This window comes from Suncus etruscus, chromosome 6 (assembly GCF_024139225.1).
Source record: "Suncus etruscus isolate mSunEtr1 chromosome 6, mSunEtr1.pri.cur, whole genome shotgun sequence".
NCBI classification, from domain to species: domain Eukaryota; kingdom Metazoa; phylum Chordata; class Mammalia; order Eulipotyphla; family Soricidae; genus Suncus; species Suncus etruscus.
Genome location: NC_064853.1, coordinates 77,930,222 through 77,956,804, shown reverse-complemented (window position 1 = coordinate 77,956,804; position 26,583 = coordinate 77,930,222). Strand labels below are relative to the sequence as shown.

General features: G+C 40.9%; 1 pseudogene; it reads left to right on the top strand.

The window, feature by feature from the left end:
* The first annotated feature begins 18,101 nt into the window (after positions 1-18,101).
* On the top strand, positions 18,102-18,163 carry LOC126012415 (uncharacterized; annotated as a pseudogene).
* Positions 18,164-26,583: the final 8,420 nt, after the last annotated feature.

Below are 26,583 nucleotides of genomic sequence, written 5' to 3'. Positions count from 1 at the left end.
ATTTTTTTTTTTATTTAAACACCTTGATTACATACATGATTGTGTTTGGGTTTCAGTCATAAAAGGAACACCACCCATCACCAGTGCAACATTCCCATCACCCAAGTCCCAAATCACCCTCCTCCCCACCCAACCCCCGCCTGTACCCTAAACAGGCTCTACATTTCCCTCATACATTCTCAATATTAGGACAGTTCAAAATGTAGTTATTTCTCTAACTAAACTCATCACTCTTTGTGGTGAGCTTCCTGAGGTGAGCTGGAACTTCCAGCTCTTTTCTCTTTTGTGTCTGAAAATTATTATTACAAGGGTGTCTTTCATTTTTCTTAAAACCCATAGATGAGTGAGACCATTCTGCGTTTTTCTCTCTCTCTCTGACTTATTTCACTCAGCATAATAGATTCCATGTACATCCATGTATAGGAAAATTTCATGACTTCATCTCTCCTGACAGCTGCATAATATTCCATTGTGTATATGTACCACAGTTTCTTTAGTCATTCATCTGTTGAAGGGCATCTTGGTTGTTTCCAGAGTCTTGCTATGGTAAATAGAGCTGCAATGAATATAGGTGTAAGGAAGGGGTTTTTGTATTGTATTTTTGTGTTCCTAGGGTATATTCCTAGGAGTGGTATAGCTGGATCGTATGGGAGCTCGATTTCCAGTTTTTGGAGGAATCTCCATATCGCTTTCCATAAAGGTTGAACTAGACAGCATTCCCACCAGCAGTGGATAAGAGTTCCTTTCTCTCCACATCCCCGCCAACACTGTTTATTCTCATTCTTTGTGATGTGTGCCATTCTCTGGGGTGTGAGGTGGTATCTCATCGTTGTTTTGATTTGCATCTCCCTGATGATTAGTGATGTGGAACATTTTTTCATGTGTCTTTTGGCCATGCGTATTTCTTCTTTGTCAAAGTGTCTGTTCATTTCTTCTCCCCATTTTTTGATGGGGTTAGATGTTTTTTTCTTGTAAAGTTCTGTCAGTGCCTTGTATATTTTGGAGATTAGCCCCTTATCTGATGGGTATTGGGTGAATAGTTTCTCCCACTCAGTGGGTGGCTCTTGTATCCTGGGCACTATTTCCTTTGAGGTGCAGAAGCTTCTCAGCTTAATATATTCCCATCTGTTAATCTCTGCTTTCACTTGCTTGGAGAGTGCAGTTTCCTCCTTGAAGATGCCTGTAATGTCCTGTAGTGTTTTGCCTATGTGCTGTTCTATATATCTTATGGTTTTGGGGCTGATATCGAGGTCTTTAATCCATTTGGATTTTACCTTTGTACATGATGTTAGCTGGGGGTCTAAGTTTAATTTTTTGCAAGTGGCTATCCAATTGTGCCAACACCACTTGTTGAAGAGGCTTTCCCTGCTCCATTTAGGATTTCCTGCTCCTTTATCAAAAATTAGTTGGTTGTATCTCTGGGGAACATTTTCTGAGTATTCAAGCCTATTCCACTGATCTGAGGACCTATCCTTATTCCAATACCATGCTGTTTTGATAACTGTTGCTTTGTAGTACAGTTTAAAGTTGGGAAAAGTAATTCCTCCCATATTCTTTTTCCCAATGATTGCTTTAGCTATTCGAGGGTGTTTATTGTTCCAAATGAATTTCAAAAGTGTCTGATCCACTTCTTTGAAGAATGTCATGGGTATCTTTAGAGGGATGGCATTAAATCTGTATAATGCCTTGGGGAGTATTGACATTTTGATGATGTTAATCCTGCCAATCCATGAGCAGGGTATGTGTTTCCATTTCCGTGTGTCCTCTCTTATTTCTTGGAGCAGAGTTTTATAGTTTTCTTTGTATAGGTCCTTCACATATTTAGTCAAGTTGATTCCAAGATATTTGAGTTTGTGTGGTACTATTGTGAATGGGGTTGTTTTCTTAATGTCCATTTCTTCTTTATTACTGTTGGTGTATAGAAAGGCCATTGATTTTTGTGTGTTAATTTTGTAGCCTGCCACCTTGCTATATGAGTCTATTGTTTCTAGAAGCTTTTTGATAGAGTCTTTAGGGTTTTCTAAGTAGAGTATCATGTCATCTGCAAACAGTGAGAGCTTGACTTCTTCCTTTCCTATCTGGATTCCCTTGATATCCTTTTCTTGCCTAATCGCTATAGCAAGTACTTCCAGTGCTATGTTGAATAGGAGTGGTGAGAGAGGACAGCCTTGTCTTGTGCCAGAATTTAGAGGGAAGGCTTTCAGTTTTTCTCCATTGAGGATAATATTTGCCACTGGCTTGTGGTAGATGGCCTTCACTATATTGAGAAAGGTTCCCTCCATTCCCATCTTGCTGAGAGTTTTGATCAAGAATGGGTGTTGGACCTTATCAAATGCTTTCTCTGCATCTATTGATATGATCATGTGGTTTTTATTTTTCTTGTTATTGATGTTGTGTATTATGTTGATAGATTTACGGATGTTAAACCAGCCTTGCATTCCTGGGATGAAACCTACTTGATCGTAGTGGATGATCTTCTTAATGAGGCATTGAATCCTATTTGCCAGGATTTTGTTGAGGATCTTTGCATCTGCATTCATCAGTGATATTGGTCTGTAATTTTCTTTTTTGGTAGCGTCTCTGTCTGGTTTAGGTATCAAGGTGATGTTGGCTTCATAAAAGCTATTTGGAAGTGTTTCTGTTTGTTCAATTTCATGAAAGAGTCTTGCCAAGATTGGCAGTAGTTCCTCTTGGAAAGTTTGATAGAATTCATTAGTGAATCCATCTGGACCTGGGCTTTTGTTTTTCGGCAGACATTTGATTACTGTTTTAATTTCATCAATGGTGATGGGGGTGTTTAGATATGCTACATCCTCTTCCTTCAACCGTGGAAGATTATAAGAGTCCAAGAATTTATCCATTTCTTCCAGGTTCTCATTTTTAGTGGCATAGAGTTTTTCAAAGTAGTTTCTGATTACCCTTTGAATCTCTGTCATATCAGTAGTGATCTCTCCTTTTTCATTCCTGATACGAGTTATCAAGTTTCTCTCTCTCTCTTTCTTTGTTAGGTTTGCCAGTGGTCTATCAATCTTGTTTATTTTTTCAAAGAACCAACTTCTGCTTTCGTTGATCTTTCGGATTGTTTTTTGAGTTTCCACTTCGTTGATTTCTGCTCTCAGCTTTGTTATTTCCTTCTGTCTTCCTGTTCTTGGGTCCTTTTGTTGAGCATTTTCTAGTTCTATTAGCTGTGTCATTAAGCTACTCAGGTAAGCTCCTTCTTCCTTCCTGATGTGTGCTTGCAAAGCTATAAATTTTCCTCTCAGTACTGCTTTTGCTGTGTCCCATAAGTTCTGAGAGTTTGTGTCTTTATTGTCATTTGTTTCCAGGAACCTTTTGATTTCCTCCTTGATTTCATCTCGGACCCACTGGTTATTGAGCATGAGGCTGTTTAACTTCCAGGTGTTAAAGTGTTTCTTCTGAGTCCCTTTGGAGTTCACAAATAATTTCAGAGCCTTGTGGTCAGCGAAGGTAGTCTGCAAAATTTCTATCCTCTTGATCTTATGGAGGTATGTTTTATGTGCCAGCATGTAGTCTATCCTGGAGAATGTCCCATGTACATTGGAGAAGAATGTGTATCCAGGTTTCTGGGGATGGAGTGTCCTATATATATCCACTAGGCCTCTTTCTTCCATTTCTCTCCTCAGGTCTAGTATATTCTTGTTGGGTTTCAGTCTGGTTGACCTGTCCAGTGTTGACAAAGCCGTGTTTAGGTCCCCCACAATTATTGTGTTGTTGTTGATATTATTTTTCAGATTTGTCAGCAGTTGTATTAAATATTTTGCTGGCCCCTCATTCGGTGCATATATGTTTAGGAGAGTGAATTCTTCCTGCTCTACGTACCCCTTGATTAATATAAAATGTCCATCTTTGTCCCTTACAACCTTCCTGAGTATAAAGTTTGCATTATCTGATATTAGTATGGCCACTCCAGCTTTTTTATGGGTGTTGTTTGCTTGGATAACTTTTCTCCAGCCTTTTATTTTGAGTCTATGTTTGTTCTGACTATTCAGGTGCGTTTCTTGTAGGCAGCAGAAGGTTGGATTGAGTTTTTTGATCCATTTAGCCACTCTGTGTCTCTTAACTGGTGCATTTAGTCCATTGACGTTGAGAGAAAGAATTGTCCTGGGATTTAACGCCATCTTTATTTCAAAATTTGGTGTGTCTTTTGGGTAGTCTTGTCTTAGATTAGGTCTTTCAGTTTTTCTCTTAAGACTGGTTTTGTGTCTGTGAAGTTTCTGAGCTGTTTTTTGTCTGTGAAACCATGTATTCTTCCATCAAACCGGAAAGTGAGTTTTGCTGGGTATAGTATTCTGGGTGAAGCATTCATTTCATTCAGTCTTGTCACAATATCCCACCACTGCTTTCTGGCATTGAGCGTTTCTGGTGACAGGTCTGCTGTAAATCTCAGGGAAGCTTGCTTGAACATGATTTCCCCTTTTGATCTTGCTGTTTTCAGAATTCTGTCTCTATCTGTGGGATTTGTCATTGTGACTAGGATGTGTCTTGGGGTGGTTTTTCTGGGGTCTCTTTTGGTTGGTACTCTTCGGGCATGCAGGATTTGATCACATATATTCTTTAGCTCTGGAAGTTTCTCTTTAATGATGTTCTTGACCATTGATTCTTCCTGGAAATTTTCTTCCTGGGTCTCTGGGACTCCAATGATTCTTAAGTTGTTTCTGTTGATCTTATCATAGACTTCTATTTTCGTCTGTTCCCATTCTTTGACTAATTTTTCCATTGTCTGCTCATTTGCTTTAAGTTTTTTGTCCAATCTCTCCTGCTGTATGGAATTGTTATGTATCTCATCTTCCACAGCACCAAGTCTATTCTCAGCTTCTGATACCCTGTCCCAGAGCTTATCCATTTTGTCATTCACTTCGTTTACTGAGTTTTTCAGGCCTGTTAGTTGACATGTTATTTCAGTTTGGAGTTTTGTCATTTCTGCCTTCATATTTTCTTGGTTCTTATTAGTGTTCTGTTCAACTCGATCCATGGTTTCTTGGAGTCTGTTGAGCACCTTCCATATTGCTAGTCTAAAGTCCTTATCTGAGAGGTTGATTAGTTGTTCAGTCATTATCTGGTCCTCAGAATTGTCATCTTCATTCTCTATGTCTGATGCTGGCCTGCGCTGTTTCCCCATTGTCACATTTGTATTGTGGGTTTTTCTACGTGTTGTAGTGGTATTCATTGTCTATATGATGTAGGCAGCACACTCCTCTGGCTCCTCCCTTTCTGGATGGGCTGACTTGCCTCTAAGGGAGGGGAGTCCTCCGTGGATGAAGCCTCACACTGGGTCAAATCTTAGGCCCGAGCATGCAACAGAGAAGACAGTCCAGAGAGAAATGTTTGCTTCTGTGATATAGCGCCGTTCTTAGTGTGATTTTTCCTTCTTGTTGCAATGGAGTTCTTTCCTTAGAAAGAGTGCACGGCCGCGTAGCGAAGCGGAGCGGCCGTGCTCCTCTGAGCCTCTTTTTGCCCCACTCGCAAGAGTTTCACGCAAGAGGACAGTAGACAGACATAGACAGGTCACACTCACAGTCTTTCACAGCTGAGCCCCACTGGGCCGGTGTACTTTCGCGGATTTTCCCCGCCTGGTGTCACACACAGGGAGCCAGCTTTTGCAAAGGATAGCCGGTTTTTATGCTCTGAAGTCCCTCCATGAAAATGGCGTCTGGGCGAGCGAGGTTTCTGGAGGCTCTTTTTGCCCCACTCGCAAGAGTTTCACGCAAGAGGACAGTAGACAGACATAGACAGGTCACACTCACAGTCTTTCACAGCTGAGCCCCACTGGGCCGGTGTACTTTCGCGGATTTTCCCCGCCTGGTGTCACACACAGGGAGCCAGCTTTTGCAATGGATAGCCGGTTTTTATGCTCTGAAGTCCCTCCCTGAAAATGGCGTCTGGGCGAGCGAGGTTTCTGGAGGCTCTTTTTGCCCCACTCGCAAGAGTTTCACGCAAGAGGACAGTAGACAGACATAGACAGGTCACACTCACAGTCTTTCACAGCTGAGCCCCACTGGGCCGGTGTACTTTCGCGGATTTTCCCCGCCTGGTGTCACACACAGGGAGCCAGCTTTTGCAATGGATAGCCGGTTTTTATGCTCTGAAGTCCCTCCCTGAAAATGGCGTCTGGGCGAGCGAGGTTTCTGGAGGCTCTTTTTGCCCCACTCGCAAGAGTTTCACGCAAGAGGACAGTAGACAGACATAGACAGGTCACACTCACAGTCTTTCACAGCTGAGCCCCACTGGGCCGGTGTACTTTCGCGGATTTTCCCCGCCTGGTGTCACACACAGGGAGCCAGCTTTTGCAAAGGATAGCCGGTTTTTATGCTCTGAAGTCCCTCCATGAAAATGGCGTCTGGGCGAGCGAGGTTTCTGGAGGCTCTTTTTGCCCCACTCGCAAGAGTTTCACGCAAGAGGACAGTAGACAGACATAGACAGGTCACACTCACAGTCTTTCACAGCTGAGCCCCACTGGGCCGGTGTACTTTCGCGGTTTTTCCCCGCCTGGTGTCACACACAGGGAGCCAGCTTTTGCAATGGATAGCCGGTTTTTATGCTCTGAAGTCCCTCCCTGAAAATGGCGTCTGGGCGAGCGAGGTTTCTGGAGGCTCTTTTTGCCCCACTCGCAAGAGTTTCACGCAAGAGGACAGTAGACAGACATAGACAGGTCACACTCACAGTCTTTCACAGCTGAGCCCCACTGGGCCGGTGTACTTTCGCGGATTTTCCCCGCCTGGTGTCACACACAGGGAGCCAGCTTTTGCAATGGATAGCCGGTTTTTATGCTCTGAAGTCCCTCCCTGAAAATGGCGTCTGGGCGAGCGAGGTTTCTGGAGGCTCTTTTTGCCCCACTCGCAAGAGTTTCACGCAAGAGGACAGTAGACAGACATAGACAGGTCACACTCACAGTCTTTCACAGCTGAGCCCCACTGGGCCGGTGTACTTTCGCGGATTTTCCCCGCCTGGTGTCACACACAGGGAGCCAGCTTTTGCAAAGGATAGCCGGTTTTTATGCTCTGAAGTCCCTCCCTCGGCATTTGCCTTTCATGCTCCCAACTCAGGCTAGCTCCCCTGCTCTCCAGGATGTCCCCCAAACCTGTCAGGAGTAAACCCTGAGACAGAAACAGAAATAAGCCCTGAGCATAGCCAGGTGTGGCTCAGAAACCAAATAAAAGGAAGAAAAAAGCCAAGCCATAGGAAAGGCTTGAAGAAAGCCCACGTAAGAAGGCTTCCAGATAAAATTCCTCAGTTATGATTCATTAGGGAACTATGCCTTTTCTAGATTAGCAAAACAAAACTCAGAAAAATATAAATCACTTTGAGTTGATCTTTTATTTCTTAGTCCTACAATATCAAATATTTACTGTCCTTATACCATAGCTTTTTTCTTTTTCTTGTATTCCTGACCTATCATTCGCCAAATAAGATTTTGTCTATCCAACCATTTGAATTAGTCATTTATACTTGAGAATGCATTGTTTGAGAATTTTTCATTGTCTAGTTATTTATATTTAAGACTTATCAATGACGGAATAAGAAATATGATTTACGTCTGAATCAATTTTAGGTGACTGAATTCGTAAGGAGAGAACTCATAAGTCAAAATATCAGGAATTGGGCAAGAGAGATAGCACAGCAGAGGCATTTGCCTTGCATGCAGAAGGACGGTGGTTTGAATCCTAGGATCTTATATGGTCCCTCGAGCCTGCTGGGGTTGATTTCTGAGCATAGAACCAGGAATAGCCTCTGAATGCTGCCAGGTGTGACCCAAAAACCCCCCAAAAACATAAATTCAGGAATTATCTTTACTGCTAATAATAGAGAAGGTATTTTTGTAAAGGTAGTTGGAATACCTTGCTTTTGGTGGTAAGTCTGGAGATAAATCATGTAAAAAAAAAAAAAAAACTCAACTGGGGCCAAAGAGATAGCATGGTGGTAAGGCATTTGCCTTTCATGTAGAAAGTCAGTAGTTCAAATCCTGGCATCCCATATGGTTCCCTGAGCCTGCTAGGAGCTATTTCTGAGCATAGAGCCAGGAGTAACCCCTGAACACTGCCAGGTGTGACCCAAAGAAACAGACAAACAAACCTCAACGGAGTGAAGAGGAAAGACAAAGCATGCAATCAGGGTCTGAGATAGCACAGTGGTAGGGCATTTTCCTTGCATGCAGAAGGATGGTGGTTTGAATCCCGGCATCCCATATGGTCTCCCAAGCCTGCCAGGAGTGATTTCTGAGCCAGTAGTTATCCCTGAGCGCTGCCGGTGTGACACACACCCCCCAAAAAAAGCATGTAATCAAAGGACCTTATGTTTTGCTAAAGGTAAGTGCAAATTACTATAGGGAGGAAAAAGACAGAAATCAAGAAAATAACCTGTTGGGTCTCCTGAAGAAGGGTATTTCATAAAGCAGGGAAAAGCAAATGGAAAGTATCTACATTTGGAGTGAAAGAAAAATATATGAACTCAAGCTAGAAACTAGGAATGTGTTTTGAAAACTGGTATGTTTAGAGTGGAGAATGAAGGTACAATAGTAGCAAGTTTGAGCTGTATCTAAGTTGTTACTAAAAATTTAGCATAAAAGATGAAAAGGAATGAGTTCTTTCCTATTGAATGACTGATACAAGCAATATTTTCAGTGGACTCTGGTTTCTCATATTATGCTTCATAAACCTGGGACAAGAGAAATAGTACAGCGGCAAGGTGCTTGTCTGGCATGCAGCTGACCTGGGTTCAACTCCAGGCACCACTTCTGGTCCCCCAAGCTCAGCAGGAGTGATTCCTGAGTACAGAACCAGGAATAAGAGGAATACCACCAAACACTACCCCTGTTCCAAAAAGTAAAACATGCCTTATAGACTTAAAGAACCAAGAGTTGGAAGAGCTGAGGATGACTGGATTCTTTGCTTATGACCAAAACCCTTAATCTTCCAAATACATTCAGGATGGAACCACAGCCTTGAAATTCAAACAGGAAGACCAAATTTCAGTCCTAGAGTTCTATTGTCACAATGAGTGATCCTAAGCAAATGAGATTCTACAGCTACCTAGAACAAGGACAAGACAAGGACAGAATCCTTTTTGCCTCCATTAAAAGCCCTCAGCCCCACGTTACCTCAGGTGAGGTAAAAAAAAAAATGTATTCAAGTAATGGCTTATATGGAGTTAAAAGTCTGTGACCTTTTCCCTTGTAAATACAACCTCTCAGCCTCTGTTCCACAAATGCCTCTCTTGGATACACTCACTGCTCCTTTACTTTTTCTTTCTCCGGGGAAAAATTTTTTTTATTAACCCACTGGGTCCCAGTGCCACCTTATTCCAGCTGATTTTTTTAAATTTTTTATTAAATTTTATATAACTTTTTATTAATTTTTTCAATTAACCCACTTGGTCTCAATGCCACCTTATTCCTGCAGAGATGCCCAAGGACCTCTAGTGAATAAGCATGGGAAGAGGGAGTAAGAGATCAGAAAAGAACCTCACTTTCCAAAGATTCACCATGATGCTTCTCTGGAAATATTTCTATTGCTGTGCTCAGTGTCTAATGAGGGAGCTTTTCCTTCCTAAGGTCATGGGTTTGGATCAAAGAATAGTCATTATGCCAACTACATTTTCTTAAGCATATACTGTGTGTCGGAATTGATCAGTTTACCAGGGAACATTGGCATCCCGTTTCACAGATGAAAGTCCAAAAAATTTATCTAACTTGTCTAAGGTTCTAAGACTACCCTGGAAATGACAAAACTTGTTGGAATGAGCCATCAGATTTTTATGTCTATGCTCTGGACTTTGTTCCCATCTCTTAATTCTTCCCACCCACAAGATAAAGGTTTTTCAACTCACCCTACTTTTGTTCAAGTTGCCCATATCTGCCAAAGTATTCTGCAAAATATTGATTCTCGCATTTAATGACAGAGCATCTAACTTTTTCCCTCATTGCTCTGATCTTTCATAGTCTGCAAAATTTTGAGCCTGTAGTAAGTGCTAGCTTGGACCGGGTAAGTGGCAGTGCTAGAATGTTTTAGGAGAGTGTTCTATGATACAAAGGGAAGCTGGTCTTTTTTTTTTTTTTTTTTTTTTTTTTTTTTTGGTTTTTGGGTCACACCCGGCAGTGCTCAGGGATTATTCCTGGCTGTCTGCTCAGAAATAGCTCCTGGCAGGCACGGGGGACCATATGGAACACCGGGATTTGAACCAACCACCTTTGGTCCTGGATCAGCTGCTTGCAAGGCAAACACTGCTATGCTATCTCTCCGGGCCCGGGAAGCTGGTCTTTTGACCCCACTGCACACCACCCAGTGACATAGATCTTGGCAGCAAAAGTCATGTGTCTTGCTTTATTATGCCCAAGCTCCTAGCACTACAGGCAATGAGTTCTGGCAGACAGCATGGGGCTTGGGAATTTTTCTCTTGTGTCAGACTGCCTCAGTCCTCTTGCTGGCTCTCTCACTTGCCTTCTGGATATCAGTGGATAAGCTCATCAGTTTACTATGTTCCAATTTCTTCCTATAGTTGTTGTTTTGCAAAATAAGATAAGGAATATTGAGTTCATAGTATATAGCCTATCACATACCAGGTACATTGGAGTTTGAATGTGAGTATTTGATCATGGAAGAAGTAGTTCTTAAGCATATACCTCTTGCCAGATATTGTTCTAAAACAAAATTGTTCTAACCATAGTATAAAAATACATGTTTTCCTCTTGGAGATAAGTAGTTGATGAATAAGTGATTATATCATCTGAAATATTGGTAAATGGTAAAAAAAAATTATCACCTATGTGTTTTATGTTGCTATAGTAACTTCAAATCACCATGATTTAACAGAGTAAAAGTGTGGACAGTATATTTCTGACCAACTGGTCAAGTGGTGATTAGGAAGAAAGACTATAGATCTGTTGTCTTCAAGGCATGAGTCTTTTTTTTTTTTTTTTTTTTTGAGGAGGGGGTCACACCCGGTGTAGCTCAGGTGTTATTCCTGGCTCTGCACTCAGAAATTGCTCCTGGCAGGCTCGGGATATTATATGGGATGCTGGGAATCAAACTGGGTTCGTCCTGTGTTGGCATGTGCAAGGCAAATGCCCTACTGCTGTTGCTCCAGCCCCAAGGCATGAGTCTTTAGAATTGCCCAACTCTAATAATATAGGGCAGAGCAAATATGGATAATTTTTTTTAGATAAAATAGGTATAAAGTTATATATATCACATTTACTCGATTGCTTTAGCTCTGCAAGGGAAACTGGGAAGTGGAGTCCTGTGGGGAGGCCCTGGGTCTGAAGTGGTGGGAGGAGCAAGGGAGACTGAGAAATGGAGTCCAGTATCAGTTCCTGGGGCTGATAGGTAGGAGGAACAGGTCACTTTGAGCACAGTTGACCAAAACACAGACCCCCTAACTGTCAGGTGATGCTGATTATGCAAACTAGTAAAAGGCTCTCTGGATGGAAACATAGTAGAAACCTAAGGATATATATCTTTCACCCCATAGCTAGCTGCATTCCCAATGAGCCACAGTTTCCTATATATATAATTAGGATGAAGCCACTTGGCATACCTGCTTTGCAAATGCTTTTGATATTCTTCACAGCCACTAGGCACTTGGCATATCTGTTCCAACTTAGCTTTCACCTGGCAGCTCTTGTAAATCTTTACTTGGCAACAGTCTCTATCCACTGGGCCCAGTTAGCTTGCTCAGAGGCAGAATGAAGTGACAAGGAGTGGCCCCCAGGATCACATAACAGTTTGACATACTTTATATCATTCCTGCAGCTCCAAGTGGAATTCAACTCTAGTTACCTACAGAGGAGACTTACTTATCCAACCTTTATTGGCTTCCTTCCTTTCCCTGTCTTTCCTCCCTACATCCCTATTGATGCTTTCTCTAGTCCTCTCCCAAATAAAATACTTGTTCAGATATCTGTTTAGATTTACTTCTGGGGAGAGTCCAAAAGCAAGATATTATTTCACACAAAATACTGTTATTTAAATAGAAACGTACTATTTTGACATCATGTTCTACTTAAAGAGGAAAAGATTTGATGTTGGGAGATGTATCAGAAAAGAAAACTCAGTATTATTCTGGCCATGACAGAAGCCCTACTAGATTTCAATACCACTGAATTTTTATAAAATAACACCCCTTCTGGGGCTGGAACAATGATGCAAATAGTAGGGTGTCTGCACGTGCTAACCTACCACGAACTGCGGTTCGATCCTCCGGTGTCCCAGATGGTCCCCCAAGCCAGGAGCAGTTTCTGAGCCGGTTTCTGAGTCAGGAGTAACCCCTGAGCATCACCGAGTGACCCAAAAACCAAAATAATAATAATAATAATAATAATAATAATAATAATAATAATAATCCTTCTCCTGGGTTTATGATTAAATTCAACAAACTGAAAGGATCCTAAGCTTTTCTTTGCTTTTGAATTCATCTCTTTGCTGACAAGACTCAGTCTTTCTTAGAGAACCATATTTTGAGTGATGCTACTCCAACACTGTCCCTCACATCAGCATGATTCTGACCTCATATACAAAGAGTTCTGAAAAAACTTCAGAAATGGATGTGGGGAAGAAATGGAAAGGCATTCTGCCTTTGTCATCCATTTACAATTTCCAATGGAAAACTGTGTAGGTCATTACCATTATGCCTGCATGATTTCAGATAAATTAAAGACTTGCTTCAATAATTACTAGGCAGATATATACAAAAACATATATCCATAAGTACAGATCCTAAATACAGTAGTATAAATTAAGGCAGAACGCTTATATCCAGTTACTTCCCTGAGGTTTTATACTCATTTACTATAGGAATTAAAAGAAATGGGATGTTTCCTGGAATCAGAAGGTTAAGATTTTTCAAAAACAAATTTAAGGGACTAACATTTCTCATTTTAAAATCCCCCAGAAGAACAAAAATTAGATTTGTGGGTTTTTTCCTCAGTACATGTAGAGATTTATAATGCCCACATAACAGCAAAAATAACTTCATCGGGGCTGGCAAGGTGGTGCTAGAGGTAAGGTGTCTGCCTTGAGAGCGCTAGCCAAGGAAGGACTGTGGTTCAATCCCCCAGTGTCCCATATGGTCCCCCCAACCCAGGGGCAATTTCTGAGCACTTAGCCAGGAGTAACCCCTGAGCATCAAACGGGTGTGGCCCGAAAAACAAAAAAATAAATAAATAACTTCATTAACCATCTTCGTGGCAGGGGATTGGCAAGGAACTAGCTTGAGACATAGCTGCAATAGCAAAGCTGACTAAGAATTTTATGATTCTGCTAATTTTCTATCTGTTCTGGGAGTAATAAATATGCCCTTACAGATATTCATGATTGCTCTCCAAAGGAAATTTAAAATAACATATTAAATAGCCACAGAAAAGCCTTTTATTCTTGAGGCATGTAATTCATGGATGCTTTTCAAAATGTCAAGTTTGAATTGGGAAAGTAACATTTCTTGAATTAATCAGCCAATTACTTCAAGAATATGACTCAAAGGATATAAAACTTTCAAGCCTAACTTGTATAAAAGAAAAAGGAATTTTGCTCTATGAGCTAAGTTTATTTTTCACAAAAGGTCATGGCAAAATCTTTGGTTTGTTTGCTATGAAAAGGAATAGTCTCAATGAATCTGCCTTTAATTCCTTAGTGGAAGAAAAAGATCATGGACCTGAACAAGGATCATTTACAAAAGAAATAAAAAATTGGGCCCGGAGAGATAGCTCAGCAGCGTTTGCCTTGCAAGCAGCTGATCCAGGACCAAAGGTGGTTGGTTCGAATTCCGGTGTCCCATATGGTCCCCCGTGCCTGCCAGGAGCTATTTCTGAGCAGACAGCCAGGAGTAACACCTGAGCATCGCCGGGTGTGACCCAAAAACCAAAAAAAAAAAAAAAAAACCAAAAAAAAAAAAATTATACCTCCAGATATGTAGCTTCATTTCTCCAGCTGGAACTCACTGCCCCTTTAACGTCTTTGTGATGGAGAAACTACAGAAGCTCCATTAATGATGTATTTAACTCCAAGGAACTTGTAAATCTCCCTTCATGAGTAATTGGGTTGGCCCAACCTCTAGCAGGAAGACATTTGCAAAAAAACATCACACCTTAGAGCTGTGTGATCATTCTTTTAAGGTCTTCTACATTAACTGCCTTTGAGAAAGCACTGGACAACAAAAGTATTTCCAGTTCCTCACTGAGGTCTCCATTCAAGGAAAATCAAGGCCACCTGCTTCATCTCTCAGGGAAGAATTGGCCATGGATACCCTTGAGTGTTCCCTCCTGCTACTCAGGATAAACAAGGAGTGGGGTGAGGCGGAAGTAGGGACCCAGTTCTGAGTAGACAAATTCACAACACCAGCAACAAAGGGGTGAAAATGAAAGGAAAAAACTGCAATTGCTTTTGATTTTTTATTCTCTGCTGTTTTTACAATCACCTTTTTAATGCACCTTCTTTTTCATTCCCTTCCAATCAGCCGTTTAGTAGCTAATTGCCATTTTCTGGTTCATCTTTTCTTTAAAATACTCATCAAATATTTTATTCATGCTTAACGTAATTTCAGAAAAATGCACTCCTATCACAGGGGCATGAATCTGAAATGTTGCAAGGGAACACATAATTGTGTAAATAATTCCCAAGGCTAAAATCAATAAATTACCTTGAAGTAATAGAATGTTCTAGATGATTCTGATGATGACTCCACAGCTATGTGAGTTTGTCCAAACTTATTAAACTATACGCTTAAATTTTTGAATCTCAAAGACCGGAGTGATGAGGCCTTTACCTTGCATGCAGCCAACCCAGATTCTATCCCCAGCATCCAATGTTGTTCTCTGAGCCAGCGAGTAGTGATTTCTGAGCACAGAGCCAGAAGTAAATCCTGTGCACTGATGGGTGTGGCCCAAAAATCAAAACCCAAAAACAATAATTTTTTTGAATTTCAGCTCTAGAGATAATAAAGTTAAAGAACTTGCCATGCACAGGGCCAACCCAAGTTCAATCCCTAACATCAAATATGATGCCCCAGCATCACCAGGAGTAACCCCAGAATATAGAAACAGGAGTAAACTTTGAGCAGCACTGAGTGTGGACCCAAAAGGAAATAAATTTTATTTTCTAAAAATTTTACCACAAGATAAAATAAATAATATATTGCCGGTCTACCCATGTCTTCTTTCCATTAGTTCCTACTTCCCAAAACTAATCAGTATAATTACTAAATTAGTACTTGGAGTTAAAACTTCAAATAAATGAAGTCATACATATATGTCCCTAAGGTTTGCCATACTGTGGTCAACACTTACTGTGAGATTTCACACACATTATTCTCATCACAGTCTAGTCGTCACATTTCTATTTAACTATCCTACTAAGTGTGGGTGCCCTTTCCTGCAGGGACACCAAGTAAGATGTGGTTATTCTTTCTTGGAGGGAGATCGCGCATACATAAAGACGAAGACAAACAGACAAAGACAGACAAAAGTAGGAAAAGGATTCCAGCCAAATCTGAATCCAATTCCGTTTATTGAAACTCAAGGCCCGGTTTAAATACTTTTTTGTGGGCACAGCTCCACTTGTAAATATGTCAATAAGAGGTAGATACATTGAACAGGGCAAATAACAGGATCCATTGGCAGGTGAGATGGAATGTGCAGATAATGAGATCTTCTCCATCAGGTCAGGGATGTACTGATAATGGAACCTATCTCCAGCAGGTGGGATATACAGACAAGGGGATTTAATAGACTAGACTTAGTTTCCCAGGATCAAAGTCCTGTGCCTTCTTTGTTTCTTTCTTTTTTTTTTTTTTTTTTTTTTTTTTTGGTTATTGGTTTTTGGGCCACACCCGGCTGTGCTCAGAGGTTACTCCTGGCTATCTGCTCAGAAATAGCTCCTGGCAGGCATGGGGTACCATATGGGATGCCGGGATTTGAACCAACCACCTTGGGCCCTGCATCAGCTGCTTGCAAGGCAAACACTGCTGTGGTATCTCTCCGGCCCCGCTTTCTTTGTTTCTAAATGTTTACATTTAATTATGGAGGCTACTTGCTTTTATCATGGCTTTCTGTTTGGTGGCCCTTAAGCTTTGAATCTTAAATGTTTACTTTTTTAATATATTTTTTTATTTAACTAACATGATCATATTTGGGTTACAGTCATAACCAGAACACCCCCCTTCACCAGTGCAACATTACCCCTCCCCCCTTCCCATCCCCTGCCTGTATTCAAGACAGGCATTCTACTACAGTAATTTGTTTTTAAGTTCAGTAAGTTGAATTTTTTTCCTTAAAGGATAAGAGTAAAAAAATATAGTAAAGGTGTGATAGTGGCAATCGCCAATGTTTGCATAGGTCCAGAAAAATGGAAAAAATGGAAAAAAAAATCCTTAACCTGATTACAAAAAGGCCTTACCCCAGAAGTTTATTGGCATAAGACAGACTCTGGGTTCCAAGCATACCAGTCTATCCAAGTCCAGTCATTCTCAAGGTCCCGGTGAAACTTTTTTACACTTTAGCTATTGTTAGTATCAATTTAAAGACTCTGGATTCTGTGCATTTCTTTCATCGATGTCAGGCTGATGTGGAGCATCCTCTAGTTTCAGCATATCATTAAATGTGATGCGATCTGTCCTGCATGCAGACTGTTGCTGAGTCGCCTGGGTGTTGGGAGCACTCTTTGGAGTAAGTCACTGCCAAAGCAGTGGTAGGTCTTCCCTGGTAGAGGCTTGGATCCTGGTAAAATGTTTACTTTTAATTCTCAAGGATGCCTGCTTTTATAGCTCTGTGTTTGTTGCCCTTAAATCTTAAATGGTTAACATTTAATTCTCTAGTCTGCCTTTTAGCAAAATTCTGTGCCTGTCACAAGGCCCTGCATTTCAGACATGTATTTTCTGCCTGTTCTTAAGGGGCTCCCTACAACTAAATATCTACATTTGAGTGGCACACACAAAAAACAAACAATCCATTTCCTGGATGTGGGGAAGAAGGAACTCTCATCCACTGCTAGTGGGTATGCTGTCTAGTCCAGCCTTTCTGGAAAACAATATGGAGATTACTCAAAAAATTGGAAACTGAGCTCCCATATGATCTTGCAATATATACTCGGAACACAAAAACACAATATAAAAACGATCTCTGCACTCCTATGTTCATTGCAGCACTATTTGCAATAGGCAAAATCTGGAAACTACCTAGGTGCCCAAAAACAGATCAGTCTAAAGAAACAGTGGTACATCTATACAATGCAGTTGTTAGGAAAAACTGAAGTCATGAAATTTGTCTATACGTGAATGGACATGGAGACTATTATGCTGAGTGAAGTGGGTCAGAGGAAGAGAGATAGACATAAAATAGTCCCACTCATCTGTGGGATTTAAGAAAAACAAAAGACAGTATGGTAATAATACCCAGAGACAATAGAGATGAGGGCCCAAAGGACCAGCCCATGATATGAAGCTTACTACAAAGAGTAGTGAACACTGTTAGAGAAATAACTGTGCTAACAACTACCATGACAATGATAGCAAGAGAAACATAATGCCTGTCCAGAAGATAGGTAGAGGGGAGGGAGGGAAATGGGAACACTGGTCATGGAAAAGTTACATTGGTGAAGGATGTTATACATTCAATGGCTGAAACCCAATTCCAAACATTTTTGTGACCATGGTGCTTAAATAAATAATATATATATATATATAAAGCAAAATGTTAATACCTTTTAAATCTACTTATTAGATAATGCACAATCATTACATTGTATTCTAAGCTCAGTTCTGGAAAGCAAAACTGAAAAAGAAAACAAAATAACATCGTGAGGTTAAAAGGTATGCTTCAAAGGATTTTGCAGCAACATGGATGGATCTACAAAATATTGTGTTAAATGAAGTAAGCCAAAATATGAAGGATAAATACAGTATGATAGCACTTTTCTGAAGTGCTTAGAATATACACCATATATACATGTAATATTCCAAGAACAAATACAACAGTCTGATAGGGTAGAAACTCCAAGCACTATAGTTGTCAGCATTTACTGGGGAGCAGGATTCAAAACAAATGGAAGAGAACAACACAAAGCTTCGACTATCATTATACCATAAAGAAACTAGCAACAGTGCTCGCTTTGGCAGCACATATACTAAAATTGGAACGATACAGAGAAGATTAGCATAGCCCGTAAAATATTAAAAAAAAAAAAAAGAAAGAAAGAAAAGAAAAGAAACTAGCAACAACAGAAACAACAGAGTGAATAGGTATGTAATGTAATCAGCCTTTTACTACAAAGACCTATAATAATGTCTTAGCTAGCTTATACACAGATACAGGTGAAGAATATGATTGGAAGCCAGAGACTTCAGGGCAGCGTTTCCTAACAATGTGTTTTAATGCCTTAATCTTACTAGGTATAAAATAACCTCTCAGCTTCTCTTTCCACAGGGGTTCTTGGATGCAATGGGTGGACACCCTAATTTGACAACTCAGTGCTCAGTCATAATAGATATCATATTCAGTTTGCATTATGAAAAGGTCTTGATAAAACACACCAATATACCCATTTTCTATGGTTTATGGCCTCTATCAGGACCTGAAGTATATGATCATTCAGATCACTGAAACAGTCAACTGCAAACCACAGACTTAATTACAGGACCTACTCATCGAACACGTTTGGGCAAAAAATCATTTCCTTTCTTTCTCTTTTCTTCTCTCTTCTTACTACTTCTTTCCTTCTCCCTTTTTTCTTCTTCCCCTTCTTCCTCCTCATCATCATCAACTCAATCTATGTCAAATAAAACCCACACTGTTAGGTTCTCTTTAGGAAAGAAATTTCTATACATAAGATGCAGCGGACACATACTACATAGGGTCGCCACCTACATAGGTAGGCCTCATTAACACATTGCTTAGTACTCCAGACATGAAACCATGCATATCCTAAACTGCTCCAGCCATTATCTAACCCTAAAATCTATTTAGAAGGACCCAATCCCATCACTAATGAAATGCCTAGAAACTGGGGAAACCTCCCAACTCTGATGCACGGACCCAATCTCTTTTAGTTGATTTATTTTTTTTAACTTTATTTTAACTCTATTTACCTATTTTCCTGTTCTCTTATCTTTTAGTCTACCTTTCTCTTTTTTTTTTTCTTTTTTTTTTTTTTTTTTTTTTTTTTTGGTTTTTGGGCCACACCCTGTGACGCTCAGGGGTCACTCCTGGCTATGCGCTCAGAAGTTGCTCCTGGCTTCTTGGGGGACCATATGGGACGCCGGGGGATCGAACCTCGGTCCGTCCTAGGCTAGCGCAGGCAAGGCAGGCACCTTACCTCCAGCACCACCGCCCGGCCCCCCTTCCTCTTTTTCTTAAACTATAACTAAACTAATTATTTATCTTAATTCAACCAGTCCTTAGGAGCTCAGACCCATCCTATCAGGGTCAGACCTCTAACAACATTTTAAGAATAGATCACTAACATATGTCTTTATGTGGGCATGTGTACATAAAGAGAGGACTCCTCTATGAGAGCCAAACCTAAATTGTAAACAATCCATGCTTATAGTGTATATAGCCCCTCCTATAAACTATCCCTCCTCCCCACTTCAGAAATGCTATTATCCCTTCTCCTTTCATTTCCAATCCGACATCTTGCTTTATTAACGCTCTTTTTTTTTTTTTTTTTTTTTTTTTGGGGGGGGGTTTTGGGTCACACCCGGCAGTGCTCAGGGGTTATTCCTGGCTCTAGGCTCAGAAATTGCTCCTGGCAGGCACGGGGGACCATATGGGGTGCCGGGATTCGAACCGATGACCTCCTGCATGAAAGGCAAACGCCTTACCTCCATGCTATCTCTCCGGCCCCTTTATTAACGCTCTTTACTCAGTTCTTAACTCACTAGATATCAAGACTGACCTCCTGTCCCAATAAGCCATCACCCATCTCCCAAGCAAAGAAACACCCGCTCAGCCCCACATCTCATCCCCCAGCAAGAAACTACAACCAACACCCCTGCTGACTCATGATGCTCTGTGGCCCTCCTTCTTACCCCCTCCCCCAAATGTGGACTGTTGCTTGATACCGGACTCAGCTCCAGAGGATCCCCAGTGCAAGAACGCTACCCGAGCCCTTTCTGCCACAAATCATTTCTCAAACTCAACAAGACCAGGGTGTATAATGAAAATGTTCCCTGATTCCACCACCCCACAAGACTATCTTAAAAGACAATAAGGAAGACAATAAGCTTATTAAACTTATATATTATTAAACTTATTAAGTTTAAAACCTATATAATTCTTAACTGTTAACTCTATATATAAACTGTTAACTATATAACTCTTAACCTGTTTATTTCCAAATGCAAGGTAGTCTCATTTCCTTTATATATACACGTGAGTATTTTTTTAATATATTTTTTGTCTTGTTTGTGTTTTCTTCTCTTCCTTAACATCACCTGTTTTGGTTCTGCTTGACACAGAAACCTACAAGAAAAGTCTTGCCTGGGATAATAACTCAGGTCAAAACCAGGGCACAGAGATGATGAAGCCTGACATTCTCACCTTCAAATGCACCAGCAATATACTAGGGCATCATTTCTTTTTTCAAAGGCATACTAAAAAAGGGGGAAATTTATATATATATAAACAAGCTCTTATCTAGGGATAAGAAATTAAACACTTTACAGTACAGGGGCACCTCCTACCTTGAATATATGTCATGTGGACCCAATTTAGACTTCAGAGGAATAGACAGCAACTATCCAACCCCGAACCTTACATCCCAGACATAGAACTGACACAGTTCTCCACAACAGCTCCAAAAATCAAACTCTCTCTGGGACATTCTTAATACTGCTATAGTACCAACAGGCACCAGTTTTGATATGATTTCCTGACAATGAGGAAATGGCAACAACTTGATCTAAGAGCAGGTTGTCTTACCTCACCACCTAACGACAATATGAAATCAGAAGACATGTCATCCTTTGATCTGTGCAAAAGCTAAGATTGCTAACTACAGAAGACTGACTGTGACAATCATGACTGGACAGAACTTATCCTGGGACCAATAAAAAAGACCCTAGTCTAGGTTTTGGTCTACATTCTGCACAACAACTAAGATCACTAATTATAGAGGTCTGACTGAGACAACTGCAACTGAGGAGGTCTTCTGGAAACATAATGAAAGACTCTATCCTAGGCTTCATCCTAGGATTGAAGCAAAAACCAAGGCCATTAACTACAGAAGACTAATTAAAACAGTGATGGAACAGAACTTCTAGAACTGTAAAAAGAAAGACTCCATCCTAGGCTCTATCCTTTGACCTGTGCAGATACCAATATCTCCAGTTACAGAGGCCTGATTTTTTTTTATTATTATTTAAGTACTTTATTAAAAACTATGATTTACGGGCCTGGAGAGATAGCACAGCGGCGTTTGCCTTGCAAGCAGCCAATCCAGGACTAAAGGTGGTTGGTTCGAATCCCAGTGTCCCATATGGTCCCCCATGCCTGCCAGGAGCTATTTCTGAATAGACAGCCAGGAGTAACCCCTGAGCACCGCCAGGTGTGACCCAAAAACCAAAAACCAAAAAAAAAAAAAAAAAACTATGATTTACAAAGATAAGCATAATTGAGTTTTCTTTCTTTCCTTTTCTTTCTTTCTTCTTCTTTCTTTCTTTCTTTCTTTCTTTTTTTCTTTCTTTCTCTTCCTTACTTTCTTTCTTTTTCTTTCTTTTTCTTTTCTTTCTTTCTTCTTTCTTCTTTCTTTTCTCTCTTCTCTCTCTCTTTCTTCTTTCTTTCTCTCTTTCTCTCTCTTTCTTTTTCTCTTTCTTTCTTTCTTTTTCTCTCTCTTTTTCTCTTTCTTTCTCTCTTTCTCTTTCTTTCTTTCTTTCTTTTCTTTCCTTTCTTTTCTTTCTTTCTTCTTTCTTTCTTTCTTCTTTCTCTCTTTTTCTTTCTTTTTGGTTTTTTTTTTTTTTCAGCCACACCTGGTGAAGCTCAGAGGTCCCTCCTGGCTATGCACTCAGAAATCGCTCCTGGCTTGGGGGAATATATGGAACTCCAGGGGATCGAACCGCAGTCCCACTTAGGCTAGTGCTTGCAAGGCAGACGACGCCATAGTGCTCCACTGTGCTGTAGAGCTCTTGCCACCAATGTACTTTTTCTTACATTCAAAATGTTTCTCAATATTCAGCTTTGGTTCCTATCAACATATCCATATGGAAAAATGTTTCTACCAATTAACATTTCCCATTTTCTCATTCTGTTAATTTTTTCATATTTCATAAGATATTGTTGGGTTTTTTTAATTTTTATTTTGACCATATTGGCTTGCATATCTTTCACAGTAGTATTTTAGGTACATATTAACATTGAATCAGGGGAATACCCATCATCAAATTTGTCGTTCCCCATCCCTGTTCCCTTCCTGCAACCCATATCCCCCACCATCACCCCCCAGGCTGCTAGAGTAAGTGGTCCCCTCTGTGTCTAGTTTACTATTAGTGATGATATATCTGTTTGGTCCTGGTACCCTCACTTGTTTCCCCCTCTATTTGAGAGGCAGAGCTAGATAGTTTGAGTTATGTGGTTTTGTTTGAAGGAAAGAAAAGCAATAGAATGGGGTAAAAAAAAAATCAGCTGAAAATGGGTGGAGTCCTTCTGAGGCTTTCAATCTCAGTTTGAGAGAGGACAAGAAAAGGTAATTGAAGCATCGCAACAATACAGAAAAAATATCAAATAAAATTTCCAGTGAACACTACAGCAATAAAGAGAAGCACCACACAATAGTCTCGGTCCTGAAATCAAACCATGAGGCCTGATTTTATCATCCACGACGAAGTGGACAGTTTTCAGACAGCACAAAAGGACCTAGGGGAGAGTAAAAGAAGATGTAAGGAGCCTGTAATTATTCCCATGACAGTATACTTCAAGGGTGGAGAAACCCTGTATCTCTTTGGCCAAGGAAATTCTCTTTCTAATCTCCCCAATATTTACTGTGCCTATGCAAAAAAAGGGAAAAAAAGAAGCAGCACAAAATAATTTCTTTGGTTTTGTTATTGTTTTTTTTTCCAGTTTTTTTTTGGGGGGGGTGCTTTCTTTTTATTTCAGGACTGTGGTTATTGTGCGGTGGTTGTCTTTATTGCTGTGGTGGTTTTAGATTTTTTGTTTGATTTTTCTTTTTGTATTGTTGTTATATTTTTCTTTTTTCCTTTCTTCTCTCAAATTGATATTTATAGCCTCTAGAAGGACTCTGACCAATTTTTGCTTGTTTAATTTTTGCCCCATTTTATTTTTTTCTTTCCTTTAAACAGAACTATCTTGTTCCACCTCACAAATTGAGGGAGAAATAATGAAGGGTACCAAGAACAAACAGTTGTCTGATCATTAAGTAGAAATGAAAATTGATCAGACTTAAACACTAAATCCAAAGCCAATGACAAAAGAATCGACACCCAATCTACAACAACCTAGACATGGAGGGGGCCACTTATACTAGTAGCCTGGGGGGGGGGGGTAAAAAGGGGGGTATGAGATGCATAGTAGGAACAGGGGTGGAGGGAGGACAGCATTGGTGGTGGTAATGCCCCTTATTCAATGTTACTATGTACCTAAAATATTACTGTGAAAGATATGTAATCCACTTTGGTCAAAATAAAAATTATTATTATAAAAAAGGTATGTTACCAAGTCATAATTCTAAGGCTCTGGGTACATTTTACTGCACACACAGTAGGATATATGGTTCTGCTGCTGGCCAAAAGAATCCCCAGGTCAGAACCACTGTAATCATAGCTCAGTAAACATTTACACTCACACTCACCCTCATAGTCCCAGGCAAACCAAGATAATTTTGCCAATGCTGGTGACGTGTAGTGAAGGAAGTTCTATCTCGCTGCATCTTCCAGACTTTTTCCTTTTGCATGTGTTGGTCTGGGATGAGCAGTGCTAGAATCCAGAGTTTAGGGACAGTCCAAGGTCTTGAGTCTTGCTGGGCACTAGCTGTAGGTCCCAAGCCTGTGGGATGCCCCGCCCCCCAAAGGAGTATCTCCTGAACCTTAAAATTGCAATGCTGGCTGCTAAATGACCTCACCTGTGTGCTGCTAAGGGGATTGGCTCCTGCTGTAGCTCAATTGCCTTCACAGGTGTTGCAAGGAGTCTATCGAGATTAAGAGTCAAGAGCACATGAGATAGGTGTTTCATCCATGGTACTTCATCGGTCCCCAGCACCACTTAATGGGTCCCCCCAACATTTCTGGCCTGTAGCTGTGATACGCCGCCAGGCCCTATCATTGAAACAGTGGACCAAAATAGTCTCGGTTGATAAGTGTCTCAGGGAGTTCCTCAGGCTGCCTAAGCACTGGTTGGGAGATTGAAGATTTTCCCCAAGCTTCCTGTTCCCCTATTAATAAAAATAAATGTGTTACAGATGAAAATCAGGAGCTCAGGAAATGGAAAAAAATGGCTTCAATCCCATGAGCTGATCTGTGCTTTATTTGAGCACTAATTCGTATTTCTTCTGCTTAGTTTTGTTTGGAGCACTATTTGAACTCAAAGAGGGAATGGGCTCACTAATGTGTCCTCTCTCTGGTCCTCCTGCCTGCACAAAACCAGCACCTGGCTGGGGTACAAGAAAGCTTTATTTTCTGTGCATATTTATTCATCTGTGAAGCTTCCACTTTCAATAATAATCCCCACCTCCTACATGAAATCAAAGGGGCTTTTTGTGATCCCCAGGTGTCCTCCTGCCATAACTGATGATCCCCACAGATTTCCCCTCCCAAAGTCTTTTTCTTGAAAAATCAGATGGTGACAGGAACTAGAGCCAAAGAATGTCTAGCTTTCACAGTACCAACCAGATGTGAGCTCTTCACTCCAAGCTTTTTTGTTTCTAATAAGAAACTGGGTGTTCTGGAATACAGAGTTCAGGCACACTCAGCTGCTGATACACATCATGCCTAGGTCCCTCGGAGGCCAAAGATAGAAGAAGAATGAGGTACTTAACCCTAGCAGAGAGCTAGGTTCTCTTAAGGAGAACTGAAGAAGAGAATGAGGCAAGGCCTGAGGAAGGTGAGAATGAAAGGCATAAAGGGGTCTCAAACTCAATTTACCTGGGGGCCGCAGGAGGCAAAGTCAGGGTGATCCTTGAGTGCAAGCCTTGAACATTGGGGGGTGTGACCCAAACAACTAAAACAAAACAAAACAAAAAAGATTCCTCTAGGGCAGGGCCACAAAATGTTGTACGGAGGGCCGCAATGTTGTACGGAGGGCCGCAAACGGCCCACAGGCCGAGAGTTTGAGACCCCTGAAATTACTGGGCTACAGAGGCAAGCATTATTTAGGGCACTATGTGGGTGCAACTGCTTCTCTTTCATGGCCAGCATCACCTGGTAAAACTGTAGCAACCCCAAAACATGACCAAGGCGATCCAGATAAGCCCTGCACAATGGTATATAAGTACATGCTATGTCCAGGTCTTAACATTTAATTGCATGACTTGAATAGTCCAGAATTATCAGGAGGGGCCTGTGCTCCCTGACTGCTTGGAAATCCCTTCCTCTAAAAACAAAACCACAATAGCCATTTTATAAAGTAAATCCCACATAGTATTGCATTTGTGTGGATCTATGTGAGGAGAGGGGATGAGGTGTGATGTGGGATTTGGTTTTCCAAGTTCTGAGATTGCTTTGGTGTCTAAAGGTATAAAGGGGTTGAGTTTGGACAAAAGTAAAAAGATTAGTATGAGTTAACCCTCTACCTGCACACACACATCCTCACAAACAACACACACACACAGATATGAAAGATATGAGAGGTTCACAGGACATTTGGTGATCTCTGAATCTGGGCACCAGCATAGTGCTTGGATAGGAAAGTACTGGGACTTAGTTAAGGGAAGGGCACCAGAATAGATCCCAGGAAGATGGCTGGGCTGTTTTGGTAAGCATCCATGCAATCAACACCACTGGCAACACACAGAAGGAAGAAAGCACAAGTGATTTTGAAACCCCCACTAAGGCCCAGGGTGGGTGGAAGAGGGGGAGCTACAGAATTTACCTGGCTTGCCTTGACCAGTTGTCCTAAATCTCCAAAGTCTGAGGACAAAGAGTCAACAGGTGGAGCTGCTGAAGGAAGGAACCTGACTTTGCTTCTACACGCAGTGACCATTATGTCTGAATCCTGACTGAACCCATTCACATATTCATACCAAGAGACCCAAATACCCACACCAGCACTGCTGATGGTTGCTGGTTCCTAGAAAAGCACTGAAAGATATCTTTTCTCTGAAACTAAAAATACAGATGAATATACCTAAATTAAAAATACTTTCAAATTTTCGATACTGTTCAGACTTCATTAACAAACTTACATAGTTACTAGCTGTGTAATTGAATAGGTATTTTAACCTTCAAAATGGCATCATTAACCCAACTACAATCATGTTTGTAATAATGGCACTTAAATAAAGAATTTATATTAGGGGCCGGAGAGATAGCATGGAGGTAAGGCATTTGCCTTTCATGCAGGAGGTCATTGGTTCGAATCCCGGCATTACATATGGTCCCCCGTGCCTGCCAGGAGCAATTTCTGAGCCTGGATCCAGG